Raw genomic sequence first — 20,018 nt, forward strand, 5'->3', positions numbered from 1 at the left:
ATGACATATCACACATGACAAAGTCTGGTCCAGAATAAACAGTTTACACTGACCCACCTTTATTTACCCTGGTCACTCACTTCTATTAACTGTTTAACTGGGTAACAAATTAATATTTGTTTCAATTTGGGATCTACACCTGGGAGCCCTGAAATGTTGGCCAGAGGGGAGAAGCTGATATTCAGACGTGAGAATATATTTAAAAAAAGGATCTGATGTTGTTTTTCACCTGTCTAATCAAAGCTTGTTCGAAAATTATCTGATTATAGGACACACGAGTTTATAATCATACTCATTCCACTTTTTAACCCCGTATATATGCACAATATGAAACGTATATACACTAAATCTCACGTGTGACTCCCATAATATACATTTCTTTACGAAAATTAGGAACACTTACTACAATTATCAACCCCCCATGACGAGGCAATATTTCATACCTTTGTTTCTTTGTGGGTTCAAAGTTCTGTCCTGTCGTTTCACACGTAATGTTTTGGTAGTTATCTCAATTTTCCTTTGCAATTATCTCCAAGATCATCATCAACTTTTTGTAAAACGCTATGCACAACTGATATTTAAAGAAAGTCCTGTACCAAAACGTCTTCGTAGGGAAAGACCTTTTTTTTCCTTACGTTAGTCGCTACACGGTTACTCAAAAAATCCATTCACCGCCTTTAAAAAAAAAGTTTCGTTTTTTATTGTGGTTCACTGACATTTCTGTCACAATTCTGAGGGACCCCAAATAAAATTCACTTGCCGGTATAAAGACGCCGGCGAGGATAAGACAGGTATCGAGCCACCTGCGTATCTAGCGGACGTTTAAAATAAAAAAAATGGCGTGTAATGTTGCAAAGGGCTACTGTTTTTTTTTATAGTTTGTCGATTGTAAGGGACGTGGGCCGCGACAGAAATACTGGACGGGGTGGGAAAAGGTTTATTGATGGTTTATTGTACCGCAACGGTCACAATTGACTCACCAGCAAAGATGGCGCCGAGGCCACATCGACTCCCTCCCGCCCTGCCTCTCACCGAAGCTCGAGCTGCGGAGCGCGACGCCAAACCGCCGGTCCACGGGCGCGGGCGCCGGACATAGACGTCATTAACCCTTCCGAGGCGCAGGAATTATAGATCACTGTAGTTTCTTCTGGACCCGGGTTAGGGACAGTGTGCCCTCCGTGAGAGTCTTCTGAGGAAGCCAGTGTCTCATGGGTGTCCAGGCTTGGTACCATCTGTCCATCACAGGACACACAGACACACACACTCACACACCCTGGACAGGACACCAGTCCATCACAGGACACACACACACTCACTCACACACCCTGGACAGGACACCAGTCCATCACAGGACATACACACACCCTAGATAGGACACCAGTCCATCACAGGACACACACACACTCACACACCCTGGACAGGACACCAGTCACTCACAGGACACACACACACACTCACACACCCTGAACAGGAAACCAGTCCCTCATAGGACACACACACACACAACCTGGATAGGACACCAGTCCCTCACAGGACACTCAGACACACACACTCACACACCCTGGACAGGAACCAGTCCATCACATGACAAACACACACTCACTCACACACCCTGGACAGGACAGCACTCCATCATAGGACACACACACACCAGGGCCAGTTTTCCCAGAAGCCAATTAGCCCAAAAGCCTGTCTTTGGACCCGAAGAACACAGGGAGAACATGCAGACTCCACAGAGACAGCCCCCCCCCCCCCCGGGTCCAGACCCGAGCCCGAAGCCCTTCCGCGCTGAACCCCTCCGTACAGACGGCCGCACACAGCTCCGTTGTTCCCGATTCCCGAGGTGATCTGTTAAAAGAAGCCGGTGTGTTGCCTCCAGGTGACATTTCCTACTGGAGTCAGGACAGGAGGCTCTTCTGTACACAGAAGGGGGTGGGGGTGGGGAACAAGCCGCCCAGCCCTGTGGTTGAAGCCGATACCCCGGCTTCTCTCCAGACACAGCTGGGTGAGCTCCTCCAGTCAGTACAGGGGGGCTCTACTGTACACAGAGGGTGGCGGGGGTGTGGAACAACTCCTTTGTTCGGGGCCTTGGGGCATTCTTGTTGTGAAAGGTGCTATATAAAAAACCGAATTGAAATTGAATCTTACAGGTTTGGGTTTTTCGGAGATCTTGTCAGAGATCTTGTCTGACGTGCCATTTCAAAAACGTAACGACACTCCTCACGTCTGAGCGCCGCCGGTCTGTGACGTAACGTATGCTTACACAACCATGACGGTTTCGGCATGGACAGCACGAAAGCCCGAAAAGTGGTTGACGTTTTAATTTGGCAACGCCACGATGGATCCCAGTTTTTTTTTTATTTTGGGGGCCAAAGAGGACAAAAAAGGAAACGTCTGGAGGTGGATCGATGGTCATCTCTGCGGTTGTTCTGATGTTCTGGAAAAAACAAAACAAAAAAAAAACGGCTCGCTTGCCCGGTCGTGTAGTGTTTCCACACCCCACGCAAATCAACTTCTCTTCGCCCCCAGGGGCTCGTCGCCCGCCGCACCCCTCTCACGTGATAGGGGCTTCCCCCGGCTGTGACGTACTTACCCTACCCCCTTTTCCGCCAACGTCATACCGAAGGTCGCGCTTCGGGCCGCGGCGATGTTGACGGACTGTCTTGTAGCGTGAGAAGGGTTTAAATTTCGACTTAAGGAGTTGGCCATCGTTATATTTCGCGAGGTATCATACGGGGGGAAAAAGAACATTTATATTTATCAACCTACTAGTAATACTGGGTGGATTTCACGTTCCCCAAAGTTCAGTGCCTCTCTCTAATAAAGTAGAAACGCGACATTAAACTCCGTTCGAAACGGGAGAAATCACCAGGACACTATACAACTGACGTCCGGAAAAGAAAAAAAGAACTCCTATTCCCATTTGTAATGACCCCGTCGTGTTTTTCCCGGTGTGCGCTTATCTTTCAGAGACCGTTTCTCTCTGGTGTTGTTTTGCTGTTGGAATAAATGCCGAGGTGACCCTTCTGTGTGGAGTCTGCGTGTTCTCTCCAGCGGGTCGTTTCCTCCACCGCAGGGGCTGGTCGAACCGGGGTCTCCCAATCGTCACAGAAGTGTGTGTCGTTTTGGGTGGTGGTGGGGGGGTGCATTGGGGATACTGCGCCCCGAGGGGGTGACCTCTCACCTTACTCCGGACGAAGGGAGAAGACCTGTACCTTCAGGAGTCCGGGTTGTGAAAACTTCTTCTGGCAGTTCAAAACGTTTCGAAGAGACTACAGCGCTACCCTGTTTTCCATTTCTATTGTGTATTATTATACAGTTATAAGTATCTGTACTGATCACAGAGTCCCCCTCTCACTGCCAGGACAGGAGCCCAGTGCAGCACGAATAATAATAATAATTAATAAGTCTGGACCCTCCCCTCAGAGCTCTTCCCAGGTCAGGGTTATCCCCTCCAGCCCCCCCAGTGTGCAGCCCCCACCTGGATGATGCTCCAGTCCGCTCAGCACACAGCAGCTCTCAGTGGGGAGGAGAGCAGAGGGATGGAGCCAGTTCAGAGAGGGGGGGTGATAAGAAGGCCATGATGGGTCAAGACCAGGGGGGGAATCAGGCCAGGACACTGGGGTAACACCCCTACTCTTCTCCAGAGACACCCCGGGATTGTTAATGAGCACAGAGAATCAGGACCTCGGTTTGACGTCTCATCCGAAGGACAGCGCCTGTTTACAGTCCAGTGTCCCCCTTCACTATACTGGGGCATCAGGACCCACACAGACCGCAGGGTGAGAGCGCCCCCTGCTGGCCCCACTCACACCTCTCCCAGCAGCAACTTTGGGGGGGGGGGGAGGGAAAAAACCAAAAGCTAAACAGATTTATTTTTTAATTTTTTATTGATGCTTAACAAAAGAACAAAAATTACAAGCTTCAGTCCAGACCAGGGTCTGGGGTCCCTCAGCTTCAGTCCAGTCCAGAATGGGGCCCCTCAGCTTCAGTCCAGTCCAGTCTGGGGCCCCTCAGCTCCAGTCCAACCTGGTGTCCCTCAGCTCCAGTGCAGTCCAGACTGGGGTCCCTCAGCTTCGGTCCAGCACCGTCTGGTGTCCCTCAGCTTCGGTCCAGCACAGTCTGGGGTCCCTCAGCTTCAGTCCAGACTGGGGTCCCTCAGCTTCGGTCCAGCACAGTCTGGGGTCCCTCAGCTCCAGTCCAGTCCAGTCTGGTGTCTCTCAGCTCCAGTCCAGTCCAGTCTGGGGCCCCTCAGCTCCAGTCCAGTCCAGTCTGGTGTTTCTCAGCTCCGGTGCAGTCCAGTCTGGTGTCTCTCAGCTCCGGTCCAGTCCAGTCTGGTGTCCCTAGGCTCCAGTCCAGTCCAGTCTGGTGTCCCTCAGCTCCTGTCCAGTCCAGTCTGGGGCCCCTCAGCTTCAGTGCAGTCCAGCCTGGCGTCCCTCAGCTCCAGTCCAGTCCAGTCTAGTTCAGTCCAGATCTTAGCTGGCACAGAACCAGGAAAGGAACCTGGAAAGAATATTGTTATTGCAGGTGTGAGGGACACAGACACAGACGTCACCATGACATCAAACAGCAAGAGGAGACTCCTCCTTGAATCACAGACACGACCGGGCGGCGCCCCCCTGTCTGCTCACCTGCACCTCCTGTTCCTCTTCTTGTCCTTCCCGGCAGCCTGCTCCTCCTCTCCCTCGCTCTTCCTCTACTGACCCACGGTCTCCGCCGCCTCCATCGGCTCGTCCTGATCTTCTGTCTCCACTGACACGCAGCTCAGGGAGTTTAAAAAGACGCACCAGCGCTTCTGAAGCAGAGACAGGAGAGTCACGTTAAGAGTCGGACTGGACACTCCAGTACATGAACACTGCACTGAGAGAGAGAGAGGTGTTCATACAGACACATGACTGGACACTCCAGTACATGAACACTGCACTGAGAGAGAGAGGGGTTCATACAGACACACTGACTGGACACTCCAGTACATGAACACTGCACTGAGAGAGAGAGGGGTTCATACAGACACACTGACTGGACACTGACTGGACACTGGACAGGAGTAAAGAGAGGATCAGAGCATTACCCACCTTCTTTTTCTTCTGTCTCACAGGAGGTGGTGATTGGACCTCCTCCAGCTGGAGTCCGAGGAGGGAGAGAGGGGGCAGGAGAGGGACAGCACAGGGAGAGAAAGAGAGAGACAGGTGAGTCAAGTGTCCCAAGAGTACAGAGACTCTGCTGAAATCACACTCGCAGTGAGTGACACCGACAATAACCAGCCTCAGGACAGCACTGCTAGAGCACCACAACCCAGACTCAAGCACATCACAGCACAGATCAAACAGCAATATCTCACACACTGGGACACACACACACAAACACAACATAAACTGGAATGCTACAGAACCTTAAACAGACAATACACACTAGCTGAATATTTGACCAAAATAAAAAATAACAAACAGAAACAGACCCTGACGAAGTACAGGCTCAGTGACCACAACCTGGCCATAGAAACTGGGCGACACAGGCAGACCTGGCTGCCCAAAGAGGACAGGCTATGCTCCCACTGCCAGCGGGGAGAAATAGAGACAGAGGTGCACTTCCTACTGCACTGTTACAGATACTCTGGGATTAGAGAAACATTCTTCCCGAAATTCAGGAATCTAATCCCAGAGTTCCCACACCTGCCAGAATCACAACGGGTCCCAATCCTACTGGGAGAGGGAGGAGGGAACTCAGTTGATCTGGCAGCCCAGTATGTGATCTCCTGTCACAGCCTGAGGAACAGTGAGTCTGTCTCCCAATAATGCTCCAGCCGCCTACAGTATATGTCAATATTTTATAATATGTCTTTGTTGTAAATGTCTGTAACATGTCTGCTTTACGCAGAGAGTGGCGGGGGTTGGATGTCAAGGCCTGACGATACCGCATTACGCAGAGAGTGGAGGGGTGGGATGTCAGGGCCTGACGACACTGCTTTATGCAGAGAATGGAGGGGTGGGTGTCAGGGCCATACGACACTTCTTTATTCAGAGAGTGGAGGGGGTGGGATGTCAGGGCTAGATGACACTGCTTTACACAGAGAGTGGAGAGGTGGGTGTCAAGGCTATACGACAGTGCTTTCCGCAGAGAGTGGTGGGGGTGTGATGTCAGAGCCATACGACAGTGCTTTACACAGAGAGTGGTGGGGGTGGGATGTCAGGGCCATATGACACTGCTTTACACAGAGAGTGACGGGGGTGGGATGTCAGGGCTTGACGACACTGCTTTATGCAGAGAGTGGAGGGGTGGGATGTCAGGGCTATACGACAGTGCTTTCGGCAGAGAGTGGTGGGGGTGTGATGTCAGGGCCATACGACTCTTCTATACGCAGGGAGTGGCAGGGGTGGGATGTCAGGGCCATACGACACTTCTTTACGCAGAGAGTGGCAGGGCTTGACGACACTGCTTTATGCAAAAAATGGAGGGGTGGGTGTCAGGGCTATATGACAGTGCTTTCCGCAGAGAGTGGTGGGGGTGTGATGTCAGGGCCATACAGCAGTGCTCTACAGAGAGTGGTGGGGGTGTGATGTCAGGGCCATATGACACTGCTTTACACAGAGAGTGGCGGGGGTGGGATATCAGGGCCTGACAACACAGCTTAACGCAGAGTGTGGAGGGGAGGGTGTCAGGGTTATACGGCAGTGCTTTCCGCAGAGAGTGGTGGGGGTGTGATGTCAGGGCCATACGACAGTGCTTTACACAGAGAGTGGCGGGGGAGGGATGTCAGGGCTTGACAACACTGCTTTATGTAGAGAGTGGAGGGGAGGGTTTCAGGGCCATAAGACACTGCTTTATGCAGAGAGTGGAGGGATTGGTGTCAGGGCCATATGACACTACTTTACACAGAGAGTGGCGGGAGTGGGATGTCAGGCCCTGACGATACTACTTTACGTAGACAGTGGCGGGGGTGGGATGTCAGGGCCTGACGACACTGCTTTATTCAAAGAGTGGAGGGGTGGGTGTCAGGGCTATACGACAGTGCTTAATGCAGAGAGTGGAGGGTTGGGTGTCAGGGCTATACGACAGTGCTTTCCGCAGAGAGTGGTGGGGGTGTGATGTCAGGGCCATACGACACTTCTTTACGCAGGGAGTGGCAGGGGTGGGATGTCAGGGCCTGACGATACTTATTTACGCACAGAGTGGCAGGGGTGGGATGTCAGGGCCTGAAGATACTGCTTTTCGCAGAGAGCGGAGGAGGTGGGATTCGACCTCTCAGTGGGGCCAGCAGGGGGCACTCACCCTGCGGTCTGTGAGGGTCTTAATGCCCCAGTGTAGTGACGGGGGACACGATCTGGCCCACCAGCGACGAGCAGGTTACCAGATCTAGACAAAGGGGGCAACTCTTAGTCGTATGAGCTTAGTCACACATCGCAGCGATTAAAAAAACAAAACAAACATATTATGTCTGTTACTAACGACTTTTTTTTCCTACATTGAAAGTCTCTTTCCCGGGTGATTTTCTAGCGCGACTGGGGCTCTTCATTTCTCCTCGGTGTCTCATCGCGGGCGGATTTGAAACAGACCACAGAAGGTGGTCACACACTATATTATTATTGAGAGACAGGCTCACTGTCTGTACCTCAGGCTGGGACAGTAGATCACACTGTATTATTATTATTGAGAGACAGGCTTACTCTCTGTTCCTCAAGCTGAGACAGGACATCACATACTGTATTATTATTGATTGACAGGCTCACTGTTCCTCAGGCTGGGACAGGAGATCACACACTGTATTATTATTATTGAGAGACAAGCTCACTGTCTGTTCCTCAGGCTGGGACAGAGGATCACACACTGTATTATTATTATTTAGAGACAGGCTCACTGTCTGTTCCTCAGAGTTGGACAGGAGATCCCACACTGAATTATTATTATAGAGAGACAGGCTCACTGTATGTTCCCCAGGCTGGGTCAGGAGCTCACACAGTATTATTATAATTATTGAGAGACAGTCTCACTGTCTGTTCCTCAGTCTGGGACAGGAGATCACACACTGTATTATTATTATTGAGAGACAGGCTCACTGTCTGTTCCCCAGGCTGGGACAGGAGATCCCACACTGTATTATTATAATTATTTAGAGACAGACTCACTGTCTTTTCCTCGGTCTGGGACAGATGGTCACACACTGTATTATTATTGAGACAGGCTCACTGTCTGTTCCTCAATCTGGGACAGTAGATCACATTGTATTATTATTATTAATATTATTGAGAGTCTGGCACACTGTTCCCCAGGCTGGGACAGGAGATCCCACACTGTATTATTATTATTTTGAGACAGGCTCACTGTTTGTTCCTCAGGCTGGGACAGGAGATCACACACTGTATTATAATTATTGAGAGAGAGGCTCACTGTCTGTTCATCAGACTGGGACAGGAGATCCCACACTGAATTATTATTATTGAGAGACAGGCTTACTCTCTGTTCCTCAGGCGGAGACAGGACATCACATACTGTATTATTATTGATTGACAGGCTTATTGTTCCTCAGGCTGGGACAGGAGATCAGACACTGTATTATTATTATAGTGAGACAGGCTCACTGTATATTCCCCAGGCTGGGACAGGAGGTCATACATTATATTATTATTATAGAGAGACAGGCTCACTGTATGTTCCACAAGCTGAGACAGGAATTCACACTGTATTATTATTATTGAGAGACAGACTCACTGTCATTTCCTCAGTCTGGGACAGTTGGTCACATACTGTATTATTATTATTGAGAGACAGGCTCACTGTTCCTCATGCTGGGACAGTAGATCACACTGTATTATTATTACTGAGAGTCTGGCTCACTGTTCCCCAGGCTGGGACAGGAGATCACACACTGTATTATTATTATTGAGAGACAGGCTTACTCGCTGTTCCACAGGCTGAGACAGGACTTCACATATTGTATTATTATTATTGATTGACAGGCTCACTGTTCCTCAGGCTGGGACAGGAGATAACACACTGTATTATTTTTATTGAGAGACAGGCTCACTGTCTGTTCCTCAGGCTGGGACAGAGGATCACACACTGTATTATTATTGAGAGACAGGCTCACTCTCTGTTCCTCAGGCTGGGACAGGAGATCACACATTGGCTTGTTATTGAGAGGCAGGCTCACTGTCTGTTCCTCAGGCTGGGACAGGAGATCACACGCTGTATTATTATTATTGAGAGACAGGCTCATTGTCTGTTTCTCAGGCTGGGACAGGAGATCACACACTGAATTACTATTATTGACAGATAGGCTCACTCTGTCTTCGCTTGGGCTTGAACAGGAGATCACACACTGGATTATTATTATTGAGAGAGGCTCACAGTCTGTTCCTCAGGCTGGGACAGGAAATCACACACTCTATTATTATTATTGAGAGACAGGCTCACTGTCTGTTCCTCAGGCTAGGGTAGGATATCACACACTGTATTATTAGTATTGAGAGAAAGCCTCAGTGTTCCCCAGGCTGGGACAGGAGATCACACATTGTATTTTTATTATTGAGAGACAGGCTCACTGTTCCTCAGGCTGGGACAGGAGTTCAAACTGTATTATTATTATTATTGAGAGACAAGCTCACTGTTCCTCAGGCTGGGACAGGAAATGACACACTGTATTATTATTATTGAGAGACAAGCTCACTGTTCCCCAGGCTGGGACAGGAGGTCATACTCTGTATTATTATTATTGAGAGACAGGCTCACTGTCTGTTCCTCAGGCTGGGACAGGAGATCACAAACTGTATTATTGTTATAGAGAGACCTGCTCTTTCCTGACTGTTCCTTAGGCTGGGACAGCAGATCATAATCTGCTTTATTATTATTGAGAGACTGGCTCATTCTTGTCTGTTCCTCAGGTTGGGAAAGGAGATCACACACTGTATTATTATTATTGAGAGACGGGCTCACTGTCTGTTCCTCTGACTGGGGCAGGAAATGACACACTGTATAATTAGTATTGAGAGACAGGCTCAGTGTTCCCCAGGCTGAGAAAGGAGATAACACTGTATTATTATTATTGAGTATCTGGTTCACTGTTCCCCAGGCTGGGACAGGAAATCACACACTGTATTATTATTATTGAGAGACAGGCTCACTGTCTGTTCCTCAGGCTGGGGCAGGATATCACACACTGTATTATTAGTATTGAGAGACAGCCTCAGTGTTCGCCAGGCTTGGACAGGAGATCACACACTGTATTATTATTATTGAGATACAGACTCACTGTCTGTTCCTCCTGCTGGGACTGGAGATCACACACTGTTCTATTATTACTGAGGGACATGCTCACTGTTTGTCCTTCAGACTGGGACAGGACATTCCACACTAGGTTATCATTATTGAGAGACAGGCTCGCTGTCTATTCCTCAGGCTAGTACAGGAGATCACGCACTGTATTATTATTCTTTAGATACAGGCTCACTGTGTGTTCCTCAGGCTGGGACAGTAGATCACACTGTATTATAATTATTGAGAGGCTGACTCACTGTTTCCCAGGCTGGGACAGGAGATCACACACTGTATTATTATTGAGAGACAGGCTCACTGTCTGTTCCTCTGGCTGGGGCAGGGAATCACACACTGTATTATTAGTATTATTAAGAGACAGGCTCGCTGTCTGCTCCACAGGCTGGGACAGGATATCACACACTGTTGTAGTGTTCTCTCACGAGGCACCAGTTCTGTAGGGGTTTGGGCATTTACTGGGACAATTATTTTTGTGGCAGTAAATCACAAAATTGATTCTTTTAATGGTCTTAGAATCCAACCATGCGACATAACTCAAACAACGCACACACAGGTACAAATACACAAGGATACATTTGTTAATATATAGAATATGCATGCAAACCTAACAGATCTTATCGTATGGGTTATCAGAATACAAAAGATATAAATTCATTCAGTTACAAAGAGTTACACATATCAAGAGGACATAAGTTCGGTATATCATTCATTTAGACCATTTCGTAATTGAACTTGTTTACAACTTCTACATGAGATACTCAAAACAAGTACATAACCCTTAGGAATTAAATTGATATCAACTGGTTGGGAGCAGTAATACAATAAGGTTGAATACTCACTGCTGGGGCGTCCCTTTTCTCACTGTTTCCGTAGTGCAGCGGTTATCACGTTTGCCTCACATGCGCAAGGTCCCCGGTTCGAGACCAGGTGGAAACAGCCTTGTTTTGCACGCTCCTGTACTTCACAGAGGTCTTGAGCGACCGGTCATTTGTTCCCAATGTGTTTCCGGTGCCTTCATGCACTCTTGTACCAAACGCACGTTCCTTCTGTACGCGGAGCCGATCATTTGCAATTGGGCTGTGCCGACAGACCAGGACGAGCTCTGTCGGCTCAAAAGCAGCGCAGGACCTGCAAGAACAACAGAAAGATTAGCATCCAGCGGGGGCCTCTTAGTGAGCCCAAGATCTCATCAAGAATCGGCTCCAGCAACAGGGCTGGGCGCATTGTTCCATTCTCCGACCACTCTCAGTGTAAACAAGTCCCTCCTGGTCTCTGCTTGAAATGCACTTTCCTTCGTTTGCTTTGGTGTAACTGGCTTCCCCTGCATGGGTGAATGTGAAGAAGATCCTTAGTAAGTCACTGAAGAAAACCGAGAAGAGGTCGGAGTGGCCTCTGTCGTTCATCAACGATCCAGTCAGGCAGTACTCCTCTGTAAAGCGCCGTTCGTTCACATCGATTGGCTTTTTTTTGCCTTCATTCATGCAAGTAGTAAAAGCAGACGCCCCTCTAGGGAGCCTGTCAGTACCCGGAGTTTTCCCCTTCTGTAAGCTCTAAATAGCCTCTCAGCTCTTCTACTGTCAAATCCTCCTCAAGTACTTCCCTATCTTCTTCACTCAAAATGTTTTCTAGCTTTGAGGTAAAAAAATGAATTTCTTCATCCTTTACCTCTGTAGAGCTGTACAGTCTTGTGTAGAAGTGTCACGCCCTATGCAGCCAGAGGGCGGTCCTTCTCTGTCCTGTCCCTTGTTTCTGGTCTGCTGTCTTTCCTGTCCCTCTCTTTCCCTTTGGCTAAATATTTCCGGGTCTTGCACTCTGTCCTCGCTCAGCACTGACGTTTGGATGTCCTGAGACCCGCCTAGCACCAGGGCGCCCCACATCCGCTCCCTGAGGGCACAGGTTTCTATACGGCATTCCTGAACTATTTGCACTAATGAGCCCGGGCCTTTTTCCCGTCTCGCCGCTACGCATATGGGTCTTTTTCCGCCCTCCTGCTACCTACGGTTAGGCCCCTTGGACGTCCGTGACAAGAAGGCCTCAATGCAGGAGAGGATAGCACTCAGCTCTGTACTCTCTCTTCCCTCCTCATCAACTACACTTTCCATGACAGACTTGGAGCCTACCACTTTCCTGAAAAAGAAGCGAGTACACTTCTCATTTTCTTCCAAGAACTGCACTCAGCTTCTTAACAGCACTCCTCGACTACTTTCTTCCGCTATGCTCCAGACATCCTTTTTTAAAAGGGTGATATCCTCGAGCACATCGAAGCCACTGTGCAGCATCGTGTAGAGACGCTGCAGCTGCCTCTGTTTCCTGGCTAACACTCCTCTCCGTCTGGCAGCCTTCCTTCCCTCAGCCATGAAAAAGACCCTCGTCCTCACCTTCACCTCCTCCCACCATCCTCCTACTGACCCATACAGACACTGCAAGGACAGCCACTGTGATAGTTTCTCCTTGTAGCACGATACTACCCCGTCATTCTCTAGCAGCTTTGTGTTGAGTTTCCAGAGGCCTGGGCCAAAGAAAGTCCCGCCCTGGAGTTCCACTCTACACCCTAAAGCTTGATGATCTGAGAAGAAGACAGGCTGAAGAGTGACCCCAACAACTTTCACTCTCTCTGAGGCAAAGCAATAGTCAGTTCTGGAGCTGCTATTCCTCCCTGACCATGTATATCCTGCTGTTGTGGGATATATACATCTATATGTGTCTGAGAGTTTAAAGTCTTGAACTAAGTTTTGCAGGGCCAGTGAGCTGGAATCCAATTTTATCGGCCTTTTGGCTAAGATCAAGTTCAAGTGGCATGCCCGCAGTTCCTGTCTTTCCAAAGTTCTAGAAGGCGATCGAAGATCCTGAAGAGTGCTTGAGCTGGTATCGCCCTAGGTTGAGCCTAGGGGGTTAAGGCCAAGCAGCAGCTGAGCTGGGTGGGATCCGGCAGCAACGTTCTCTCTCTCTGCTCTCTCCTCTCCCCTCCCCCTTTCTCTTGCTCCGCCTCCTTGGCCTCTTGGCTGGGAGTAGGTACTCGTGGCCTGCCCGCAGTGCTTGCTTTCTTCCTCGAGACTCGGAAGCGCTATCCGCTTCTTCTCTCTCTCTCTGCCTCCTTGGCCTCTTGGCGGGGAGTAGGTACTCGTGGCCTGCCCGCAGTTCTTAGTTTCTTCCTGGAGACTCGGAAGCATTATCCGCTCCCTCTCTCTCTCTCCTCCTGCGCCTGCACCTAGCTGGGCTTTGCCCACAAGGACAAAGGCCAGGGCTCCCTCGCTGCTCCTTTAGCAGCTAAACCCTCCTCTCCACAGGACCTTGCTCTCTCTCTTTCTCTCCTTTTTTCTTTTTTCTCCTTTCCAGATGGCAGACAAGAAGACACTGATCCGGTTCCACTGGACCAAGAAAACAGAGACGATGCCAACTGCGAAATCCTTTTTCATTACCTTCCTGAGAGGGATCCTGCAGTTGGTGGCCGGAGATCTCTACTGCCTGCAAGACAACAAGGCAAAGAGATACATGGAGACCTACATGGCCACGGACGCCTCATATGAAAAGGCAACGAAAATGATCAGAGAAAAAGGTAAGCACCCCGGTTTCTCTGATTTCAGGCCGGAGCCTATGAGGAAGACAAACCAGAGGACCATCACAGTCCTCACATACAACCCCTATGAACCAATGGAACTGGTAACAGCGTACCTAGGGAGGTATGTAACTGTGGTGGGCGAACCGACGGAGATCAGGGACAGTTGCGGCGTCTGGTATGGCAAACGCCAGTACCGAGTCCTCCTGAAAGAGGACCCAGAGGGCGTCGACGGTTTCCAGCACCCCCCGGCCCGCTTCAACATCGGAGCCGACAGGGGGTAGCTTTACTTCCCCAGGATGCCACAAGGAGAACACGTGTGACATCGTCAGATGTCACAACTGTAACAAAGAGGGGCACCTCCTTCACCAATGCAAGGTAAGCAAACCTTCATTTGCGCAGGTGGTGGAAGCCGGCGGGCAGAAACCGGTCTCAAGACAAAGGGAGAGAGGTGAGAACAAAGAACCCGCACCTCCCCCGCAGAGAACCGAAACTGCCGAGGCCACACCCCCAGCTGCACCAGTGCCACAAGATGGCTGCCAGGACGACGGACAAAATGGCCGACCGGAGAAAGGGCCCTAATAACTCCCAGCAAGAAGGGAAAGAGAAAGCGGGAGAAGAGATGCAGGGCGGATCCACCTTCGGAAGGACAAAAGAAAAGAGTGGTAAGGGAGAACCGTTTCCTCGTCCTAGAGGAAACGGAACTTTCTTCCCCCGAGGCCCAGTAACAACCGGAGGAGGCAGCCCAGGAAATGGAAACCCTCCCCCCCAAGGCCCAAAGACGACAGGAAGTGACAGCCCAGGAAACAGAACCCCCCTCCCCCGAGTCCCACGGACAACAGGAGGAGGCAGCCCAGGAAGAGGTAACCCCCTCCCCCGAGGCCCAGGGACAACAGGAAGAGGCAGCCCAGGATGTCGGAACCCCCTCCCCCGAGGCCCAGGAACAACAGGAAGAGGCAGCCCAGGAAGTGGAGCCCCCTTCCCCCGAGGCCCAGGAGCAACTGGAGGTCCCCGAAACTCCTGGAGAAAGGGAAGAAAAAAGCCTTCCCAAAGCGGTGGCGGAGAGTATCCTCGAGGAAGACGAGGATTACTTTGAAGCCGCCCTGGAGCTGGGACTGATGGTAGGGATGGACCTGTCCAGCATGTTTACCTTTCAGTCCCCAGCGAGACCTGGAGGGAGCCCAGCATATTCCCCCCAGGACCCAGACAAGAGGAGCTACATCTAGGCTAAACAGTGCCCAGATGTAGACTCCCAAGTTTTCCACTGTAAGCACAAAGAGAGGAGGTTCAACTTTCACTTGTTTAATCATGATTGTGAAACTTACCTTTCTAACAACTAACGTGAGAGGGCTAATAGACCCGTTGAAAAGACGGGGAGTCTTTCATGATCTGGCCTCTCAGTTTGTTTCTTACAGGAGGTCCACCTGAAGGATGAAAGCGACAAGCTGACATTCACCAGGGAATGGATGAAGGGAGAATCATGCTGGAGTGTAGGAGGGGTCCACTCTTCCGGAGTGGGAATCCTCCTCGGAAACCCAGAGATGACGCTGGTTTCCTCCTTCCCGGTGGTGCAGGGCCGGATCCTGGTCGCACACATCGACTGGAGGGGGCAGAAGTTGAGAGCAATTAACGTCTATGCTCCAACAGAACCCTCTATCCTGAAGGAAGTGTTTGCTGACCTGGCCAGCTGCTGCACCACCAACAGACAGGTGGTGCTTGGCGGGGACTTCAACGTCGACCGGGAGAAGGGGAGCGACGCTAGCTCGGCAGAGCTGGAATCGCTACTTAAGCAGTTCTCCCTAGTAGACGGCTTCAGACGGTGTCGCCCTAACGACGCCGGAACAACCTGGAAAAACTCCCGGGGAGTGTGCAGCCGCCTGGACTACATCTTCCTGCACACGACCTGCTCCCTGGAGTCGGCGACGGTGTCCCCGGCGTGGTATTCCGACCACGAGCGCTTGACGGTGGTGGCTAACACCAGCCTGCCGGCATTCGGTCGTGGGTACTGGAAGCTGAACCGGGAGATACTGGAGGAAGACGACTTCAGGGCACTGTTCCGGAAAGACTACGCGAGCTGGGGCGATCTGAGAGACGGCTACAGCTCTGTGGTGGAATGGTGGGAGTCAGTGAAAGACAGGACCCGAACCCTGGCGCAGACGTACTGCAGACGGAAGGCGGCCAGGGAGAGGAAGGAAGCTGCACGACTCCAGAGACAACTAGAGGAGGAGTACAGCTCGGCTAACGGGGGAGGAGCCTTCAATTCAGCCCGGGCACGGGACCTGAAGGAGAGGCTCCGCAAACTCAATCAGGTCCGAGGAGCCCAGAAAAAGAGGGTGATCCACGGCCTGAGACGGGGAGATGGAGAGGAAGTGCTGGACGAGAGCGACAAGGTAGAAGCGGCCACCGCTTTCTACACGGAGCTCTTTTCAGAAAAGCAGACGGAGGTGGAGGCAGGCGATGCTTTTCTGGAGGAGCTGAAGGCACGAGTACCTGAGGAGGTGAGGGAGGACTTGGAGGGTCCGATCGCGGCCGAGGAGCTGAAGGCGGCGCTCTTGTCCATGGAGAATGGCAAGGTGCCAGGGCCGGACGGAATCCCCAAGGAATTCTACACCTGCTTCTGGGACACCCTGGCGGCAGATCTGGTGGAAGTGGCGCAGGAGATTTTCCGCTGGGTGAAACTCGGAGACACCATGAGGGAGGGCATCATCTCCCTGCTCTTCAAGAGCCCTTAGCAGAGACGGTGTGACGGGACCCTGGAGATACCGGGAGGCGCGGGGGAAACCCAGAAGATCTCCCAGTACGCCGACGACACGACGCTGTTCCTGAGGTCGGACAGGGGGTTGAGGAGGGCCCTGCAGGTCATGGAGCAATACTCCAGAGCCTCGGGGTCGAAACTCAACCGCCGAAAGAGCAAACTGAAGTTCTTCGGGCCCTGGAAGTACAGGACGACGGCGCCGGAGGGTCTCGTGCTCTGCACGGAGCCCCTCAAAATACTGGGGGTTTCCTTCCAGAGCCAGGACAACGAGACCAACAACTAGACCAAGAGGATCGCCAAGGTGAACGCGAAGCTGGGTCTGTGGAAAACGCGGTCGCTGTCCTACACAGGGAAAGTGATGGTGTTGAAAGCAGACATCCTGCCGGCTTTGGTTTACCTGGCGGTGGTGTACACGCTGCCGGCCAGACTCAGACGAGCGCTGCAAGGGATGAACTTCGGCTTCGTCTGGGGCGGCAAGTATGAGTACATCACGGATGTGTCAGCCGGTCGAGGAAGGGGGTCGAGATGTCCCACATTTCCCCATGAAACTCGACTGCATCTTCTACTGCAACCTCTGTCGGGCGCTGCGGGAGCCCATCAGACCTCAGGAGGAGGACGAAGCGCCTAGTCGCCAAATGGGGTTTCCCCACGGCGAGGGAGCGCTGGAAAGGACTTTGGGCCCTATACAGGGATTAAAGGACAATAGCAAGTGCTAGGTTTGGAGGGACTCTGTTAATTGCGCAAATTCGCCCCCACTTGCAAAGATTGATAACGGACAATCAATCTCCGTTCCGCCGTTGTTTTTTATTACATGGAGTGTTAATATGTGTGAGATGTTCCTTTTGAGATGTTTTTTTTGCGGAATAAAGTATATTTTGTAGAACAAAAAAAATCTTATGACAAGGTTTACAAGTTATCTGTTGAACTACATTCTAATAGGTGTGGTCACATTCCAGGTCATTTGTTTACGTTTTTGTTTCTGGAGCAACTGTTAGATGAAATGTGCTAATATGTAACCTAACTCCAGTGTGAATAACTAGAAGAGGGGAGCAGCTCCATTCCAGACCAAGGGAGCTTTGAGATTGGCTGGGCCAGATCTCTCATTTGCATATCTGATTTGGAAATACAACACTAAACCCCCTTCTTGCATGGATTTAACTTGCACTCAAGAGTCCCCTACTGTGTATTGCTACTTATTTTTTATGATAAGTGGTGATTACCAGTTGACAGGTTTTATTTGTTGAATTATAAATGTTTCTGTATTATCACCCTGAATGGCCTGTACTCACGGTTTGGTAGGGTATGTGTTTTCATTTCTTTGACCAAATGGAATTTTTGCTCTTTTAGTATTTGTCTAGAAGGCTTTCTGAAGTCAGGAAGCCCATTTATTTGGTGAAAAAAGATTCTGTATTAATATTAATATTTCTCATATAACATAAATAGGGTCTTTTATGAATAAAAAGATCTTGCACTTGGACATCTTTATAAAGCTGTGTGCTTCCATACAATCGAGCAGTTTTGATTCCTAATATTTGACCTTAGGTGTGGGAATGGGTCTTTTTTGCCATTTGATTTCCAATTGATCAGCACAGTATAGAAAATAGACCCATAAAGCAACCTCAGCAGTGACAAATGTGCAAAAAGTGTCGCCCGCTTTCAAACTGAAACCCTTTGGTGTGTTAAGAGAATGTGATAACCACTGCACTGCGCAAGGTGGGAATGGGTGACTTGCAGAGAGTGTTGAACTTCAAGAAACGACTTCTCTCAGGAATATATTTCCACATTCTGAAGAGGAGATTTTCTCCATTTCTGTAGTCTGACTTCCTCTTTTGCTAGAGAGCTGTAGAATGTGGAGTCACCTGGGAGCAGTGTGTAGATAACAGGTTTGTTACTGCCGGATGAGCACAGTAAATTAATACAGCAGAATAAACACACTGTGAGTATTTGAAGGGAATTAACAATCTTTTACGTCTCGCCATGTTCAATGCTGCTGTCATTTCTGTAATATTGTGATTATCACGTTAATCACACATGTGCAAGATCCCCTGTTTGAAATTGGGCAGAAACAGGTGTCTTTTTATCTTCTCACATTTTGCACTCCCACCAGTGTTTTATGGATCTTGTTTTGTTTTATTGCAAGAATTCGAATTTCCTGTGTCATTCATGATCACATCAAACAGCCAGCAGATCATGTCACCTTTCACATAGTCATTCTTCTGCTTCCTAAATTTCCTAGAGACAGGTCTTTTCAGCAGAACTGACAAACGTGGCAAAGCAACCTGATAAGACCAGGTCCTAGAAGACACTACTCAGTCAGTTACTACTGCCAAAATGCAAGCCCTTCCTCCAGCCTGAAGACGTTGATCCTACATTACTCATGAAGAAGATGTATCTACCAAACCTCAGAGAGCTGAGCTGGATCACTACCCTTCTGAATGACATTGCAGTAACACTCTACCACTCCTCTTCGTGCACTCATGCTGGAACTTTGGGAGGCTACTGCAGACAGCAGAGGTTGGATCGTACACAGAGGTTGAAATAGCTCAGCTGAGAAAGCCTTAGACTGATGCTCTAAAGGTCCCTGGTTCAATCTGGGGTTTTGGCATTTTGTTTCGTTGCGCCATTTGTTCCTCTCTGCAATGCCCTGTGTCCAAAGTCACACTTCCCTTTCTCAGCCTGAATCCCAAACTAGAGTCTTTGTGTCCTTGAGTCCCTCTTTTACCGACACTGATGAAGTACAGAAATAACTTAACATGTTTTGCACTCCTTATGGTGTTTTATGGTGGGACCTGTATTTCTCTATGAATTTCCTTAGTGACAGCCCATTTGTTTTCAATATATTTCTGGTGACGTTATTACAGCCGTCTCCCCTGGTGGCTTGTTTTCATATCCCACTTCTGACAATGACTTTTCTTATGTCACTTTGATGGGAGTACAATTGGAAAAAAAACTAAAATGTGTGTAGTTGTTTCCGTATCAAACCTGTCTTCCATTTTATACAGTATTCCACAGGAGTGAATCAATTCCTTGTTTAATTTTGCAAATGACCCTACTGTCAAAAAAACAAAATTCCCATGTAGCCAAGGAGTTGCTGAAAAGCAACTTCACTTTGATGTTTTGTGTTGTTATAACCAATTCATCTCCTTTAAAAAAAATAGATTTCTGTAGACGAAAGGTGTCTCACACTACAGTTTAAATTGTAAACAGGTCATAGAAAAAGCTCCTTAGCTCCCTGTCGGGAATCAAACCCCACTCTCTTGTATGACAGGCAGGGATTCTCACCATGGTTAAATTGCAACCGTAATAATATTGACAACGTTAATAAATGCATATATAATTGAAATTGAAAACACATCTAACACAGCATCTTTTCTGGTTATATACCACAATGCATTGCTGATATTTGTTGTTTGCCATTTAGGTTAAATACTGTCATGT

At 49.5% G+C, this 20,018-nt stretch overlaps 1 non-coding gene across 1 annotated transcript; it reads left to right on the forward strand.

Moving 5' to 3' along the window:
• The first annotated feature begins 17,907 nt into the window (after positions 1–17,907).
• Positions 17,908–17,965, forward strand: LOC148669081 (U7 small nuclear RNA). Its single transcript, XR_015938912.1, has one exon. It is a non-coding gene; the product is annotated as a U7 small nuclear RNA (small nuclear RNA).
• The last annotated feature ends 2,053 nt before the right edge of the window (positions 17,966–20,018 follow it).

The sequence above is a fragment of the Lepisosteus platostomus genome, chromosome 5 (assembly GCF_059453375.1).
Source record: "Lepisosteus platostomus isolate fLepPlt1 chromosome 5, fLepPlt1.hap1, whole genome shotgun sequence".
NCBI lineage: Eukaryota > Metazoa > Chordata > Actinopteri > Semionotiformes > Lepisosteidae > Lepisosteus > Lepisosteus platostomus.